We start from the raw sequence: 18,601 nt of genomic DNA, 5'->3' as shown, positions 1-18,601 counted from the left end.
GGGTGCAGGGACCATTCCCCCGGATGAACGTCCTGGCGACTTAGAAAGTCCGCCTCCCAATTGAGCACTCCCGGGATGAAGACCGCTGATATGGCCGGAAGATTGCGCTCCGCCCAAACCAGGATCCGAGAGACCTCTACGAGAGCCGCCCGACTGCGAGTTCCTCCTTGCCTGTTTATGTAGGCCACGGTGGTAGCGTTGTCCGACTGGACCTGCACCGGGCGACCCTGGAGAAACCGCTGTGCCTGCTGGAGAGCATTGAAGACCGCACGGAGTTCCAAGATATTTATTGGAAGCTCCGCTTCTGTCGGCGTCCACCTGCCCTGGAACAAGTGTGGACCCGAAACTGCTCCCCAGCCCCGAAGACTGGCGTCCGTTGTCAACAGGACCCAATTTGGAACCCAGAACGGACGTCCCTTGTTGAGGTGGGTCGTCTGTAACCACCACGTAAGGGACAGGCGAACCTCCTGGGTGAGCACAATCGTCTGGGACTTCAGAGACTGAGTCAGCCCGTTCCACTTGGACAGGATCAGGTGCTGCAGAGGTCTGGAGTGAAACTGGGCGTATTCCACCATGTCGAACACCGACACCATGGAGCCCAGTAACCTCATCGCCGAGTGTAAGGACACCCGGCGGCTGTGCAGACAACTGCGCACCCTTGACTGTAAAGCAGAGATCTTGTCCTCCGTCACGAAGATCCTTTGCTGTCCCGAGTCCAATAAGGCTCCAAGATGCAGAATCCTCCGAGACGGGATTAGAGTGGACTTCTGCCAGTTGATTAGCCAGCCGTGCCGTTGCAGCAGTGCAATGGTCAGGTCCAAGTGGCGTAACAGGAGCTCTGGAGATCCTGCCACCAATAACAGGTCGTCCAAATACGGCAACATGCGGACTCCCTGCAGCCGCAGAGAAGCCGCCATGACCGCCATCACCTTGGTGAAAACACGTGGTGCTGTTGCCAGGCCAAAAGGTAACGCCCGAAACTGGAAGTGGTCGCTGCTGATTGCAAACCTGAGGAACTGTTGATGGCGCCAAAGAATAGGGACATGCAGGTAAGCGTCCTGTATGTCCAATGACACCAAGTAGTCCCCAGGTTCCAGCGCCAGAATGATGGACCGTAGGGTCTCCATCCGAAACTTCGGGACCCGCAAAGACTTGTTGAGTGCTTTGAGGTTGAGAATCGGACGATATGACCCATTGGGTTTCTGTACCAAAAATAGGTTTGAATAGAAACCCTGGCCCCTCTGGGAGAATGGAACCGCCACTATAACTCCAGCCTGGAGCATAGTGTGCAATACCTTCCGCAGCTCCGTAGCCTTGTTCCGGTCTGATGGGAGACCCGTGGTGAAGAAGCGAGCCGGGGGTCTGTGCCGGAAGGAGAGGGCGTATCCGTGGGAAACCACCTCCAGAACCCAAGTGTCTGTCGTAGTGGTCGACCAACACTGGGCGAACTGTAGCAGGCGGCCTCCCACCCTGGGATCCCCCAAAGGGAGGCCCGGACCGTCAGGCCGCAGGCTTGCCATCTGGCTTGGGGGCCGGACGTCTGGTACTCCATGCCTGCTTCCGGGGCTTGACCGATTTCTTAGGGCCAGCCTGTCGAGGAAACGACTGTGGTTTGGGCCTGCCCTGGGCCCTAGATGACCGAAAGGACGATGGTCCCGAACCAGAAGGAGCAGCGGCCGACGGGAGACAGGCAGATTTGGCTGCCGCCAGCGTGGCCACAATCTTATCCAGATCCGGACCGAAGAGAACTTCTCCGGTAAACGGCAACGCTTCCAGACCTTTCTTGGAATCTGCGTCCGCCTTCCAGGATCGCAGCCACAAGGTGCGACGAGCAGCTACCGCTGCTGAAGAAATTCTAGACACCAGAGTACTAATGTCTAGAGCCGCCTCGTTGATGTAGGTGGCCGAATCACGGAGATTGCCAATCAACTCCGCCTGATCGGCCGGACAGTCGGATTCAAAAGAAGCCTCTAATGAATCCGCCCAGCGCTCCATCGCTCTGGCAACCCAGCAAATGGCCATAGCCGGCCGTGCTGCCCCCCCCAGCAAGGGAATAAGCGGACTTCAGGCAGATTTCTACCTTGCGGTCCGTAGCATCCTTAAGGGAGGACATGGATGGCATCGGCAATGTGGCACTACGGACAAGACGGGTCACGTGAGAATCCACCTGTGGAGGGGATTCCCACTTCGCAAAATAATTATCCGCGAACGGATAAGCCACCGCCAGGCGTCTCTGCGGCTGGTATCTTTTGCCAGGTTGTTTCCACGCCTCCTCTAAATGGTCCACCAACTGACCCGAAAGAGGAAAGACTGTGGCATCGCCCTTCACATCTTTGAAAAAGGCATACTTAGATTTAGCCGCTGGGGGAACTTCGTCCTCAATCACCAAGGCTGTGCGGACCGCCCGAATAAGTCCAGGAATATATACTTTGGACTTAGCATCAGCGTCCTTAGTATGGAGAGGTTCCTGATCGTAAGGATCTAGAATCTCCCCATCATCAGACGTCCCTTCGTCATCCTCATAAGGAGCGGACAGAGACGCCACCGGCCTTTTATGAGACCGCATCACAGACTCCCCTTGCAACACATCCGACAAGTGCTGTACAGAACTCGTCAGGGAGTTAACCCACGCTGGCTCCTGAGAACCCGGGAGCGGGGAAATAGGGAGACTGTGGGGTACCACCAATTGTCGTGGGAACCCCTGCATGGGTGACGACACCACAGACTGCTGGGACAAACCCATCGGAGTAAACGCGGGCTGCGGAGCTAACTGGCCCACTAAAGCTGTTAACGCCTGAGCGAAACAAGCCCAGGGCGGCTCCTGTACCGGTGCTGTAACCGTAATAGGCCGCGCCATGGACAAACACTGCCGGCAAAGGCCCTCCGCGCTACCCTCCCCCTCCGCTAACGGTACTTTGCACGTGGTACACTGTAGCCGGAGGGGAAAATCACTTTCAGACATGATGGCACCACGTATGTGACCTCTCTCACCAATTAAGTATTAAATAGGCGAGAGACCACCCTGCAGCACCGCACCGCAAGGGCTTTAGCAGAAAGAACAGGGACAGTAATAAAGCTGACAGTTTAGAGAAGAAAAGATTACAGGCAGCAGCGCTAGCACAGTCACATACAATGCAGAGAAATAACAATTCCTGCACTAACAGCGCTGATCACTCAACTACACAGACACAGGGCCTGGTAGGACACAGCGCTGCATACACAGACCTGAGCCACAGCGGAGGAGAGGTATGCGGGGGGACCCAGACCACGATGCTTCCGTCCAGCGCTTCCAGCAGCGTTCACCATGCGTTCTGGAGAAGATGGCCGCCGAGGAGCAGAGAGGAGGCTGGCCTGGGGGAGGAGCGCTGCCACAGGACCAGTCGGCAGCATGCAGAGAGGGCTGTGTGCAGCGGGGGAGGCGCCGGCTGTGAGACAGGGAAGGCGCGCTCCCCTGGCATGCATTTAACCCCTGGGACGCCGCAGCGCTACCGCTCTGCTGCGGTCCGCTGTCCCAGGGGGTAGTGGAAGCGCAGGTTGGTCGCCTGGCTCCACGCTGCAGCCAGTCCCCAGGGAGCCCCCTGCCTGGGGACTTAGGACCATGTGATCAGCGGGGACCCACCGCGGGACCCCGCTGCTTACCTCTGTCCCCCTTGAATCCGGCCATGGTCCGGAGCATCTGGGGTCACCGCTAGCTGTGACCCCAGACGCCCACCAGCATCCCCGGATCAGTACCGGCGTTCTGGTACCGGCGGGGTGTAGGGAAGACAGCATGGACGTCAGGACTGACTGTCCATGCTGTTCATCCAGATGTGCAGCCACAGCTGCATGAAGAATAAGCTTCAGGGGCTCTTCTAGCCCCCACTCCAACAGGTGCACCCGACTCCGGCCGGGCACCAAACTAAACTGAGGTGCCTTGGCCCGGGGGCGGGGTATAGGAGGGGGACCTAGTGCATCCTGGGAGGCTGAAAGCTTAACTCTTTGGTGCCCTGCGACTGACGTCACACCTATACCCCAAGGTATCCTGTGGATACCCTATGGACCCTGAAGTAGAAACTCCAGGCTTTAGGATGCCCAAACTGCATTTTCAGCAGCAGACCCAATGGTTTAGACAGGTTTACCCGCTTTAAACACGGTGCGTTTAGGTGCGACATGCACAAATAGAAATAAGTGTCCAAAACAATTTAATATCACTCCCCCCCTCGCTTTAGAAGGGACATCTAGCACAATTCAAATAATTGAATTTCCCCCTTAAAGTTTCAGAAAGTGTGTTCATTTACAGACTATAAAAAGTAGTGGTGATCCAATCTGGAAACAAAGTTGTGCAAAAGAAAAAACAAAACAAAAAACACAAATGGAAAAAGAGGTTACCATAATTTGGAAGAAGTCGATATTATGTCAATGTTATCTGTTGTCATTATAAACATGCTGACATATAGAACCTGTCAACATAATGGTGTTGACATGTTGACTGGAATTAGACTTCATAAATGCTTACACAAATTCAACAACTAGAACATGAGGACCAGCAGCTTTATGTGCCAGCAAATATGGGCTAATAGTAATAGTATTTTAAAAACACAAAAAGCTATTATAAAAGGTCTACCTCCCCAATAACTAAATCCAAACAAGAAAATAAAAATAATAATGAAAAGGACACTACAATGGGCGGACCAGTTAGAGCTGTTGCTTCGTTTCTACGGCAAAACGTCTACTTTCCTATTAATGTTTAATCATCCTTACAAAACAGATGGACCTGTCTCTCAAGAGTCAGATAGCCAAAAATATCACAGTAGTTCATCTATTTTGCACAAGCCCAGACCATTCAATGAACATTACTAAAACTGGAAAAGCTTATTACAGTACATAACAGAACATTTAAAACAAAACCAATATCCCACCACAACAATTACAATTGAACACACCCACATTCTCAGACACTGGTCATGGCAGTATAAATATACTGAAAATATATATATGCACATTTTTTGACAATAACATTTTAAAATTAACTTTGGCTCTGTTCCCTCAATTACTTCTCATGGGTGATGCTGGCACCTCCGAGTATCTGGCTGTGCTTAGCAACTCGGCAGAAGCGAGCAGATGGATTTCTCTGGGGTAGAATCAATTGTTGTTTGGGCGCCCATTAGTATTAGACGGCGCCTATACAATTTAATCTCCCCCTCTCGGGTAGTTTCAATTGTTGTTTGGGCGTCCGTTAGTAATGTTTTAAGCAAGCAGTGGTAATTACTATATGCGTTCATATGTAGACATACACTTGCTAGATTATTCTGCTTGGGTACTCTGTTGTTGCCATCATGTTTTAGTCTACGGCTTCACCCTCACTACTCATCTCCATATCATGACACTGTCCCAGTCACATGCAGCTCTGCACTCAGTAGTCACTGCTTCAAAATAACTACACTCATCTGCTGCTGTAGCCATTCTGATGATCTGATGGGCCAAAGGCGGTTTTACCTAACCCACTTCAGAAGAGGCTATACATTGCTGAACAGATGTAGATTTAAAAGACAAATAGGCGCACAAACTCGAGTCAAACACTTTTAAATATTACAGTAAAATGGAGAGAAGTACTATACATATAGTGAAACATAGAATGCAAGTGGTTCATCAAAGGTAAATTAAAAGTAATTTTTGTAATTGCAATAATTAAACAACATGTACAAAAAAGGTACAATGCCTGCTAGTTAGGCTCTTCTTTCCTATGTATCCCCACCATTAACAGGAATCTCATTTAAGCTGGTGGAGGCAAGAACCATGTAAGCGATTTAATCTCTCCATCTGTATGCAGTGGTAAACAAGGCTACAGAGTGGAGAATCACAGAGACTGATACCAGTATATACTTAGCGTCCACTATGTTTAATACACTGCTTATACATATACACACACATAGGCACAGAGGGGGGTGGGGGGGGGCATGGTGTTTAAGGGGCTACACCTCAAAAGCTATTGGAGGTACCAAGCATTTGGCATGGGCAGGCAGAACTGTCGCTTAGTGCTGCATGCCAAATTTCAGGGCAAAGACATAAAAAATAAGGAATTGGGAGTAATCTAAAGGTCCAACTGTCAGTTTTTTCTGACACTCAATCAGGACCACTTTTCTGCTGTTCTCTGTGAGGGATTTTTGGGAAGGCATAAGACAGGGTACAGGAGGGGGGGGGGGGGGTAGCGGGCCTTAGCTGCGGCCAGGAGCCAGGGAAGGTAACGGCAGTGTGGGCGGCGGTGATGCGGGCTACAGGACCTGGGGAGGTAGCAGCAGACAGATGCAGGCTCAGATACGTACTGGTTATGCTAAAACAGGATTTTGGTACTTACTGATAAATCCCTTTCTTTGATTCCATAGGGGACACTGGAGGCTTCATGACAGTGGGGTGCTAACGGAGAGATGGCACTATAAAATTTAGAGTGTGACTAGCTCCTCCCCATCTTTACCCCCCTACAAGCCCAGTCTTAGGAAACTGTGCCCGAGGAGAGCTGGAAAACCAACAGAAGAGGAGGAGGTGAAGCAAGTACACAAACACATAACGTGTAGAAAGTTTGAAAAACCGTAAATTAAAAGAAAACCAAAAGTCATAACATATAACAACAACCATGGCAGGAAGGAAACAGCACAGGTTGGGTGTCCAGTGTCCCCTATGGAATCAGAGAAAGGGATTTATTGGTAAGAACCAAAATCCTGTTTTCTCCTTCATCCACTAGGGGACACTGGAGGCTTCATGACTTCATGGGCGGGAGAGCGCTGAGAACCCTGTAGAACAGCATGGCCATACTGCGATGCAGAGGCCGCAAACGTGTCAAATCAGGAAAACCGGACAAAAGTATGCCGGCCCAACCAAGTGGCCGCCCGGCAAAGTAACTCCATGGAAACCCCGCAAGCAGCCGCTCACGAGGAACCCACCGAGCGAGTGGAATACGCTGTAACCGAAAGCGGAGGCTCCCTAGAGGAGGCTACATAGCCCTGTCTGATGGTCAGACGAATCTAGTGTGCAAGCGTCTGTTTGTAAGCCGGCCAACCAGTACGAGCTGCATCATACAAGACAAACAGAATCAGATTTTCGTAGAGCTACGGTCCTATATACATAGATCCGGAGAGCTCTAACTAAGTCCAAGGATCTAGAAGCTGGTGAATCCTGTGGAACCAGCACCACAATAGGTTGGTTTATGTGGAATGCAGAAACCACCTTAGGAAGAAAGGCCATTCTCGTACGAATCTCCGCCCTATCTGCATGAAAAAACAAGTACGGAGGACGACAGGAGAGAGCCCAGAGTTCGACACCCTTCTGGCCGAGGCCAGAGCGAGAAGGACCACCCTCCATGAAAGGTACTTCAATTCCACAGTCTCGAACGGTTCGAACAGAGAAGACTAAGAAAGAAAGGAGGAGATCTAGGTCCTATGGAGCCGTAGGAGGTACAAAGGGTAGTTGTAAACGGATAACCCCCTGCAGAAAAGTCTGAACATCTGGGTGTAAGGCCAGTTTCTTCTAGAAGAAAATGGAGAGTGCAGAGACCTGAACCTTCAGGGATCCCAGACAAAGTCCCGCTGAGAAGCCTGCCTGCAGGAAAAGTAGGAGTCTGGCACCTTAAAATTTGTAGGAGGCGATACCCGCCGTTCACACCATGTTACATAAGCCTTCCAAATGCGGTGGTATTGTTTGGAAGTAACTTCCTTTCAGGTCCAGAGCATAGTAGGGATTACAGTTGATGGGATCCCTTTTCGCCGTAGTATTGCCCTTTCAATAGCCACGTCGGCAAACGTAGCCACATTAAGTTTGGATAGACTAAAGGACCTTGCTGCACGAAATCCTCTCGCAGAGGTAGAGGCCACGGATCGTCTATCAGCAGAAGGAGATGGTTGGAACACAAAGCTCTGCAAGGCCAATCCAGAGCCACTAATAGAACCTTGGATCTCTTCCTCTTGATGCATCGTAGAATCCGAGGCAGGAGAGGAAATAGCGGGAACAGATAGACAAAGCAGAACCTCACTGGTGTTGAGTGTGCGTCCACTGCCACGGCCTGCGGGTCTCTCGTCCGAGAGTAGTACAGAGGCAGTTGATTCTGTCTGGACGCCATGAAGTCAACTTACAGAAGGCCCCACCTTTGGACAAGTTGTTGAAACACCGGGGGATGGAGCTCCCACCCCCAGGGGTGCACGTCCTGACAGCTGAGGTAGTCTGCCTCCCAATTTTCCACGCCTGGAATTAATATTGCTGATATCGCCACTGCGTACTGTTCCACCCAGAGCAGGATGCGGCTTACCTCCATTGCTGCCTGACTTCTGGTGCTGCCTTGGCGGTTTATGTACGCCACCGCTGTGGCGTTGTCAGACTGGACTGACTGATTGACCCAGCAACAGGTGATGTACTAACTGAAAAGCATAGAACACTGCCCGTAATTCCAAGATGTTTATCGGCAGAATCGGTTGCTGTGAGATCCAGCGGCCCTGGAAGTGGTTTTCCAGAGTCACTGCCCCCCACCCTGGCAGATTTGCGTCTGTGGTGAAGAGAGTCCTATCCCACACTCCGAACCTCTTGCCCTCCCAACAGGTGAGACAAGCTCGAGCCCAAGTTTTGGGATTTAGCTTCACGCGCTGGTGAAGGAAAAGATGGGACCCTGACCATTGGGATAGGAGGTGCAGCTGAAAAGGCCTGGAGTGGAAACGGCCGTAGGGAATGGCCTCGAAAGTCGCCACCATCTTCCCGAGGAGTCGTATGCAGAAGTGCACCGATACTCGCCGATGTTGAAGAACCAGCCTCATCATCTCCTGAATGGAGGCTGCCTTTTCCTGAGGAAGGAAGACCCTCTAACGAACCTTGTCCAGGATCGTCCCCAGAAACTGTAGCCTCTATGACAGCTGCAGATGTGACTTGGGAAAATTCAGGAGCCACCCGTGTCATATTAGCAGCCTGTCAGTCACTACAATGTTTTGTAGTACCTGATCTCTGGAATGAGCTTTCAGGAGGATATCGTCCAGATAAGGGACAATAGTGACCCCCTGTGACCAAACGAGACCCATCATCACTGCCATTACTTTGGTGAATACTCTGGATGCCGATGACAAGCTGAAGGGCAAGACTCAGAACTGGAAATGAGAGTTCCGAATGGCGATTCGTAGAAACGCCTGGTGAGGCGGCCAGATTGGAATGTGGAGGTAAGCATCCTTGATATATAGAGATGCCATGAATTCACCTTCCTCTACCCCCTCAGGAGAAGTCCCAAACGTGAACAGCTCCCTCTTGAACCTGAATACGCTCAAGTAGGGATTGAAATCCTTCAAGTTCAGAATAGGTCTGACCGATCCGTCCGGCTTCGGAACCATAAACAAACTGGAGTAGAATCCCTGTTTGATTTGATGTGTGGGAACTTGGACCAATACCCGAGCGGTCAGAAGTTTGTCTATCGTTTCCTGTAATACGACACTCCTGTCGCTGGAAGCTGGCAAACCTGTGGTGAAAAACCGAGGAGGAGGTTGGAAATCGAGTTTGTACCCCTCGGTGATGAGGTCCCGAAACCAGGCGTCTGAACAAGATGCTGTCCATACTTCTCTGAAGTCCCGAAGACTAGCTCCCACACTGGGGTCCCCCAGGTGAGAGGGAAACCCATCATGCACTGGGTTTGGTGGTGGACTTAATTTCCTGTTGAACAGAGGACACTGCAGATCTTCCATGGCCTTTGGAACCATGAGAGACTGTAGGGCTTTCGAGGAGCAGTAGCAGCAGATGGGAGATAAGTAGACTTACCCCCAGTAGCTTGGGAAATCCACTTATCCAGTTCTGGGCCAAAGAGGACATTGCCTGTGATAGGTAGATTTTACACAGCTCTTTTTGATTCTGCATTTGCCTGCCACTGTCGAAGCCAAATTGCCCTGCATGCTGATACCGCCAAGGTCGACGTTCTAGAGGCGAGATTACAAACATCCTTCTACGCCTCTCCAAGATAGGAAGCAGATTCCCTATATGTTCTGCTGGAGGAATAAGGTCCTTAGTGGAGAGTTGAGCCCGCAACCCTCCAAATAGCTGTGTAGCCCAAGTTTCAATCGCCTTGTTGGTCCAGCAGCTCACTATTGCAGGACGAAGAGTCAGGCCTGCTGCTGTCATGCCTGCTGCTGTGGAGAGAATCCAGTTCCTACGATACCGGAAAAGAGGCAGCTTGCCTTTGCTTCTTCAAAAAGAAGGACGGCCGTGTAGGCCGTTGATCCTTCAGCTTTAACACCTGGCGGATTGCTGAAATCAACGCCTCTATCCCTTGGGACACAGGTTCTGGCTTCTCCTCTCCAGAGTCCTGTGTATATTCCCCCTCCTCTAGAGCGGGCATATCCACATCCTCAGTCTTCCGACTGGAGGACTGAGGGTAACAATCTCTTCTTGGAGATCTGTGGAGAATGAACCGTGAACGGAGCATTGGATGGTGCCATGGCTTTTGTGATTCCTTCCATAGATTTTGCTAGTGACCGCGCCCAGACCGGTTCCTCTAGGGCAGTGTTGGCTAACCTTGACACTCTAGCTGTTATGGAACTACATAACCCAGCATGCACTGCTACAGTTTTGCTATTAGGGCATGCTAAAACTGTGGCAGGGCATGCTGGGATATATAGTTCCACAACAGCTGGAGTGTCAAGGTTAGCCAACACTGCTCTAGGGTAGTCGCTTGAGACCTAGAAACCTCTCCTTACAAGAAGCCTCCAGTTCTGCAGCCAAGTGCAACATAACCGTTGTGAATTGCGCCGCCCATATCAGCGTTTCCTGCATCAAAGTTTGAGCAGATTGCTCTGTATCACAATTTTCACACAACAGGGAGCTAGAGGATTGGCCCTTTGCAAATTTTTATGCACATTTTGTGCAAGTAAAGGAAGCCTTAGAGCCCCCTTCAAGCCATGGTACACAAACACTGAAAACACACATAGCACAGTAGCATAGCGGAGAGTGAAAAATGCAGAGACTGAGATGCAGAGAGGAGGGCAGAGGGGGAGGAAAAACACACCATCCCTAACAGCACTCCTAGCAATGCTAGAAACGCTAGGCACAGAGTAAAGTTACTATGTGCCCTAAAGCTCTCGTGACCAGCCTAACCCCCACTGATCACTCAGTTCCAGGGAAAGCTGTTTCAGTCTCAGCACTAATAGCGCGGTCAGCAGCAGCAGGATGTAGGGATCTCTGTGGAAGCGCTGGGGGCAAAAAGCAGATACACGGAGAAAGGCTACCCCACTCACTATGGTGCCTGTTTTGAACTGTCAGCACTAGCATACTGCTGCTGATCACACTATACATACCGCCCGTTTATAATGCCTGGCTACCCCGCTAATCGGGGAGCCAGAATCATACTTACAGATCTGCCATTGCTGCCAGTGGCGGTCTGCGATGTCCGCTGCACGCAGTGGTGTGCGGTAGACCCCAGAGACAGTGGTCCCTGTAGCCGAGGACTCATGCGCTAACTGCAAGCAGTTGCGATAGGGCCCCCCCAGCACACATCTATACCCCACTGTCATGAAGCCTCCAGTGTCCCCTAGTGGATAAAGGAGAAATACAGGGGACAAATGACGTAGGGATCCCCTGTATTAAGTACAACCAGCACTGGGCTATTCAAAACCAGTCCTGGTTGCTGTTTTCCACCCATCTGCATCACTTTGGCTCCCCCCCTCTACAAGCCTTTCTGTCTCACCCATCCACACCACTCTTATCCGATCTGCGCAGCTCTATCTTCTGCTCACACCTCAGTTGCATAGACTCCATGTGTGCATTCCAATGAGCACATAATTCTATGAATTAGCAGCTGCATCACAGCAGCATTCTCACTGTAAGAAGTGCTGAATCTGCAGTTAACCACAGGGTGAGACGGCATACCAAATCTGTATGGCGCAAGGAACACGTCCACTAAAGGCATTAGCCTTACTGATTGGAATTTCATTGCTTTTTTAAGTTTGAGTGGAAGAAATTCAGTAGGTTTTGTGAAGTTTCAGATCATGTCTAAGAAGCCTTAATGGGACATGTGAAGCCGTAAGGTTGTCTATGGAATAAAATTTTTATATATATATATATATATATATATATATATATATATACACACACACACACACACATATATACACACACACATACTTAATTGGGACATTGACAGAATTTTAATATTTTGGCCTCTATTCACCACCACAATGGCTTTGAAATGAAGCAAACAAGATATGCTTTAACTGCAGACTTTCAGATTTAATTTGAGGGTAATTACATCCAAATCAGGTGAGTGAACGGTATAGGAATTACAACGGTTTCTATATGTGCCTCCCACTTTTTAAGGGGCCAAAAGTAATGGGACTATCAACTCAAAAGCTGTATCATGGACAGGTGTGGGCTATTCCCCCCGTTATTTCATTATCAATTAAACAGGTAAAAGGTCTGGAGTTGATTCTAGGTGTGACATTTGCATTTGGAATCAGTTACTGTCGGCTCTCAATATGAGATCCAAAGAGCTGTCACTATCAGTGAAGCAAGCCATCATTAAGCTGAAAAATCAAAACAAATCCATCAGAGAAATCCATCAGAGAGATAGTAAAAACATTAGGTGTGGCCAAATCAACTGTTTGGAACATTCTTAAAATGAAGGAACGCACCGGAGAGCTCAGCAACACCAAAAGAACCGGAAGACCACAGAAAACAACTGTGGTGGATGACAGAAGAATTATTTCCCTGGTGAAGAAAAAACCCCATCAAAACAGTTGGCCAAATCAAGAACACTCTCCAGGAGGTAGGTGTATATGTGTCAAAGTCAACAATCAAGAGAAGACTGAATATAGAGAGTTCACCACAAAAACAGGAAGACCAAATTAGAGTTTGAAAAACAACATCTAAAAAATATGAGATATGGTAAGAACTTACCCTTGTTATCTCTATTTCTACGAAGTCCATAGGGTTCCACAGGATACCTTGGGGTATAGGTGTGACGTCAGTCATCGGGCACCATAGAGTTAAGCTTTCAGCCTCCCAGGATGCACTAGGGTCCCCCTCCTATACCCCGCCCCCGAGCCAAGGCACCTCAGTTAGTTACCAAGCCATAGGCCGGAGGAGGAGAAGGAAGAGAGAGAAAAAAGATCTGGACACACACAAGAATCACATTCTCACCAGAGGGAGACGGAAAAACCGGTGACCAGAGCAAAGCCCATCTGCAGCACAGGTGCGACAGGGCGGGAGTCCTGTGGAACCCTATGGACTTCGTAGAAATAGAGATAACAAGGGTAAGTTCTTACCATATCTCATATTTTCTACTTCAGGGTCCATAGGGTATAAACAGGATACCTTGGGGATGTCCCAAAGCAGTATCCTTTAAGGGTGGGGACGCTCCTGTGCAGAAAGGAGAATCTGCCGCCCGAAGGAAGCATCCTGAGAGGCGAAGGTGTCAAACCTGTAATACCTCACGAAGGTATGGACAGAGGACCACGTAGCAGCCTTGCAGATCTGGACTGCAGAGGCACCACGTCGAGCTGCCCACGAAGGACCCACAGACCTAGTGGAATGAGCCTTCACAGGAGGAGGAACCGGCAGGCCTTCATGAAGATAAGCTTCAGAAATAGCCATACGGAACCAGGCTGCCAAAGTTTGCTTTGAAGCAGGCCAACCCTTTTTACGGAAGCCATAGAGGACAAACAAGGCGTCCGACTTCCTAAACGAAGAAGTGCGGTCAACATAAGTCCTTAAGGCCCGCACAACATCCAAAGAGGCCTCACCCACTGACAGACCAGGTGAGTTAAAGGCCGGAACAACGATTTCCTCGTTAACATGAAACTGGGAAACAACTTTGGGAAGAAACTCGGGCCGAGTGCGGAGCACTGCCCTGTTCCCATGAAAAACCAAGAAAGGGGGTTTACAAGAAAGAGCCCCTAAATCAGAAACACGTCTGGCCCAAGCAATAGCCAGAAGGAAAACAGTCTTAGCTGTTAGCCATTTAAGATCCACTGAGCCCAGTGGTTCAAACGACGGTCCCTGGAGAGCCCTCAGGACCACAGCCAAATCCCAAGGCGCCACAGGTGGAACCAAGGGCGGCTGAATGCGGAGAACACCTTGCATAAAGGTGCGCACATCCGGGATTGTAGCAATCCTACGGTGAAACCAGACAGACAGGGCCGAAACCTGTACCTTCAAAGAAGCAAGGCGAAGCCCATGATCTAGTCCCGCTTGTAGGAAGGCGAGTATCCTAGACAGACGAAAATCCCGCGGTGCATAACCTCTCGGTCGACACCACTGGAAGAACGTATGCCACACGAGATGGTATATCCTTGCGGAAGACGGCTTCCGAGCTCGTAACATGGTACGCACCACAGAGCTGGAAAACCCCCTGGACCTCAGCATGGCTGTCTCAACAGCCACGCCGTCAAAGACAGCAGAGTCAGGTCCGGGTGAAGACAAGGACACTGTGACAGAAGGTCCGGTCGTAGCGGCAACCGCAGAGGACTGTCCACGGACAGACCCTGAAGGTCTGAGAACCAGTGCTGTCTGGGCCACGCGGGAGCTATCAACAGCAGCGTCTCTCCTTCCTGTTTGAATTTCCGGATTACCCGTGGAAGAAGGGAGACCGGAGGGAACAGGTATGCGAACCGGAACGTCCACCGGACGGACACAGCATCCACCAGAGACGCCCCTTCGTCTCTTGTGCGAGACCCGTACACCGGCAACTTGTTGTTGTGCCGGGACGCCATGAGGTCGATCTCTGGAAGACCCCATCTGTCCACCAGCAGTTGAAAAACGTCTGGGTGCAGGGACCATTCCCCCGGATGAACGTCCTGGCGACTTAGAAAGTCCGCCTCCCAATTTAGCACTCCCGGGATGAAGACCGCTGATATGGCCGGAAGATTGCGCTCCGCCCATACCAGGATCCGAGAGACCTCCACGAGAGCCGCCCGATTTCAGGTTCCTCCTTGCCTGTTTAAGTAGGCCACGGTGGTAGCGTTGTCCAACTGGACCTGTACCGGACGACCCTGGAGAACCCGATGTGCCTGCTGGAGAGCATTGAAGACCGCACGGAGTTCCAAGGAACAAGTGTGGACCCGAAACTGCTCCCCAGCCCCGAAGACTGGCGTCCGTTGTCAACAGGACCCAATTTGGAACCCAGAACGGACGTCCCTTGCTGAGATGGGTCGTCTGTAACCACCAGGCAAGGGACAGGCGAACCTCCGGGGTAAGCACAATCGTCTTCGACTTCAGAGACTGAGGCAGCCCGTTCCACTTGGACAGGATCAGGTGCTGCAGAGGTCTGGAGTTAAACTGGGCATATTCCACCATGTCGAACACCGACACCATGGAGCCCAGTAACCTCATCGCCGAGTGTAGAGACACCCGGCGGCTGTGCAGACAACTGCGCACCCTCGACTGTAAAGCAGAGATCTTTTCCCTTGTCACGAAGATCCTTTGCTGTTCTGAGTTCAATAAGGCTCCGAGGTGCAGAATCCGCCGAGACGGGATTAGAGTGGACTTCTGCCAGTTGATTAGCCAGCCGTGCCGTTGCAGTAGCACAATGGTCAGGTCCAAGTGGCGTAGAAGGAGCTCTGGAGATCCTGCCACCAATAAAAGGTCGTCCAAGTAGGCAACATGCGGACTCCCTGCAGCCGCAGAGAAGCCGCCATGACCGCCATCACCTTGGTGAACACATGTGGTGCTGTCGCCAGGCCAAAAGGTAACGCCCGAAACTGGAAGTGGTCGCTGCGGATTGCAAACCTGAGGAACTGTTGATGGCGCAAAAGAATAGGGACATGCAGGTAAGCGTCCTGTATGTCCAATGACACCATGTAGTCCCCAGGTTCCAGCGCCAGAATGATGGACCGTAGGGTCTCCCTCTGAAACTTCGGAACCCGCAAAGACTTGTTGAGAGCCTTGAGGTTGAGAATCGGATGATACGACCCATTGGATTTCTGTACCAAAAAAAGATTTGAATAGAAACCCTGGCCCCTCTGGGAGAATGGAACAGGCACTATAACTCCAGCCTGGAGCATAGTGTGCAGTACCTTCCGCAGCTCCGTTGCCTTGTTCCGGTCTGATGGTAGACCCGTGGTGAAGAATCGAGCCGGGGGTCTGTGCCGGAAAGAGAGGGCGTACCCGTGGGAGACCACCTCGAGAACCCAAGTGTCTGTCGTAGTGACCGACCAACACTGGGCGAACTGCAGCAGGCGGTCTCCCACTTTGGGATCCCCCAAAGGGAGGCCCGGACCGTCAGGCCGCAGGCTTGTCATCTGGCTTAGGGGCCGGACGTCTGGTACTCCATGCCTGCTTCCGGGGCTTGGCCGATTTCTTAGGGCCAGCCTGTCGAGGAAAAGACTGTGGTTTGGGCCTGCCCTGGGCCCTATAAGACCGAAAGGACGATGGTCCAGAACCAGAAGGAGCAGCGCGGCGACGGGAGACAAGCCGATTTGGCTGCCGCCAGCGTGGCGGCAGCCAGTAAATGGCAACGCCTCCAAACCCCTTTTGGAATCTGCGTCCGCCTTCCAGGATCGCAGCCACAAGGTGCGACGAGCAGCTACCGTTGCTGAAGAAATTCTAGACACCAGAGTACTAATGTCTAAGGCCGCCTCGTTGATATAAGTGGCCGAATCACGGAGATTACCAATCAACTCCGCCTGTTCGCCCGGACAGTCGGAATCAAAAGACGCCTCTAATGAATCCGCCCAGCGCTCCATCGCTCTGGCAACCCAGCAAATGGCCATAGCCGGCCGTGCTGCCCCCCCCCACAAGGGAATAAGCGGACTTCAGGCAGATCTCCACCTTGCGGTCCGTAGCATCCTTAAGGGAGGACATGGATGGCATCGCAATGTGGCACTACGGACAAGACGGGTCACGTGATAATCCACCTGTGGAGGGGATTCCCACTTTGCAAAATAATCATCCGCGAATGGATAAGCCACTGCCAGGCGCCTCTGCGACTGGTATCTTTTGCCAGGCTGTTTCCACGCCTCCTCTAAATGGTCCACTAACTGACCCGAAAGAGGAAAGACTGTGGCATCGCCCTTCACATCTTTAAAGAAGGCATACTTTGATTTAGCCGCTGGGGGAACTTCGTCCTCAATCACCAAGGCTGTGCGGACTGCCCGAATAAGTCCAGGAATATATACCTTGGACTTAGCGTCAGCGTCCTTAGTATGGAGAGGTTCCTGATCGTAAGGATCCAGTATCTCCCCATCATCAGACGTCCCCTCGTCATCCTCATAAGGAGCCGACAGAGACGCCACCGGCCGTTTATGTGGCCGCATCACAGACTCCCCTTGCAACACATCCGACAAGTGCTGTACAGAACTCGTCAGGGAGTTAACCCACGCCGGCTCCTGAGAAACCGGGAGCGGGGAAATAGGGAGACTGTGGGGTACCACCAATTGTCGTGGGAAACCCTGCATGGGTGACGACACCACTGACTGCTGGGACAAACCCATCGGCGGAAACGCGGGCTGCGGAGCTAACTGGCCCACTAAGGCTGTAAGCGCCTTAGCGAAACAAGCCCAGGGCGGCTCCTGTACCGATGCTGTAACCGTAATAGGCCGCGCCATAGACAAACACTGCCGGCAGAGGCCCTCCGCGCTACCCTCCCCCTCCGCTAACGGTACTTTACACGTAGCACACTGTAGTCGGAGAGGAAAATCACTTTCAGACATGATGGCAACAAGTACGTGACCCCTCTCACCAATTATATATTAAATAGGCGAGAGACCACCCTGCAGCACCGCACCGCAAGGGCTTAGCAGAAAGGACAGGGACAGTAATAAAGCTGACAGTTAGAAGAAAAGTTACAGGCAGCAGCGCTAGCACAGTCACATACAATGCAAAGAAAAATCAATTCCTGCACTAACAGCGCTGAACACTCAACTACGCAGACACAGGGCCTGGTAGGACACAGCGCAGCATACACAGACCTGACCCAAATCGGTGGAGAGGTATGCGGGGGGACCCAGACCACGATGCTTCCGTCCAGCGCTTCCAGCAGCGTTCACCATGCGTTGAAAAGATGGCCGCCGAGGAGCAGAGAGGAGGCTGGCCTGGGGGAGGAGCGCTGCTACAGGACCAGTCGGCAGTGTGCAGAGAGGGCTGTGTGCAGCGGGGGAGGCGCCGGCTGTGAGACAGGGAAGGCGCGCTCCCCTGGCATGCATTTAACCCCCGGGACGCCGCATCGCTACCGCTCTGCTGTGGTCCGCTGTCCCAGGGGGTAGTGGAAGCGCAGGTTCAATACCTGGCTCCACGCTGCAGCCAGTCCCCAGGGAGCCCCCTGCCTGGGGACTCTGGACCATGTGACAGCGGGGACCCACCGCGGTACCCCGCTGCTTACCTGCGGTCCCCCTTGAATCCGGCCATGGTCCGGAACATCTGGGGCCACCGCTAGCTGTGACCCCAGATGCTCACCAGCATCCCTGGATCGGTACCGGCGTTCTGGTACCGGCTGGGGTGTAGGGAAGACAGCATGGACGTCAGGACTGACTGTCCATGCTGTTCATCCAGATGTGCAGCCACAGCTGCATGAAGAAAAAGCTTCAGGGGCTCTTCTAGCCCCCACTCCAACAGGTGCACCCGACTCCGGCCGGGCACCAAACTAAACTGAGGTGCCTTGGCTCGGGGGCGGGGTATAGGA

General features: G+C 51.8%; 1 protein-coding gene across 7 annotated transcripts in view; it reads right to left on the bottom strand.

The window, feature by feature from the left end:
- PRRC2C (proline rich coiled-coil 2C) overlaps positions 1-18,601 on the bottom strand; it is a 108,954-nt gene that overhangs the window by 70,054 nt on the left and 20,299 nt on the right. The window lies entirely within an intron of this gene.

Source organism: Taudactylus pleione, unplaced genomic scaffold, assembly GCF_031769625.1.
Source record: "Taudactylus pleione unplaced genomic scaffold, aTauple2 ptg000017l, whole genome shotgun sequence".
NCBI lineage: Eukaryota > Metazoa > Chordata > Amphibia > Anura > Myobatrachidae > Taudactylus > Taudactylus pleione.
The sequence above is the reverse complement of the archived record's forward strand: the minus strand, read 5'-3'. Positions and strand labels throughout refer to the sequence as shown.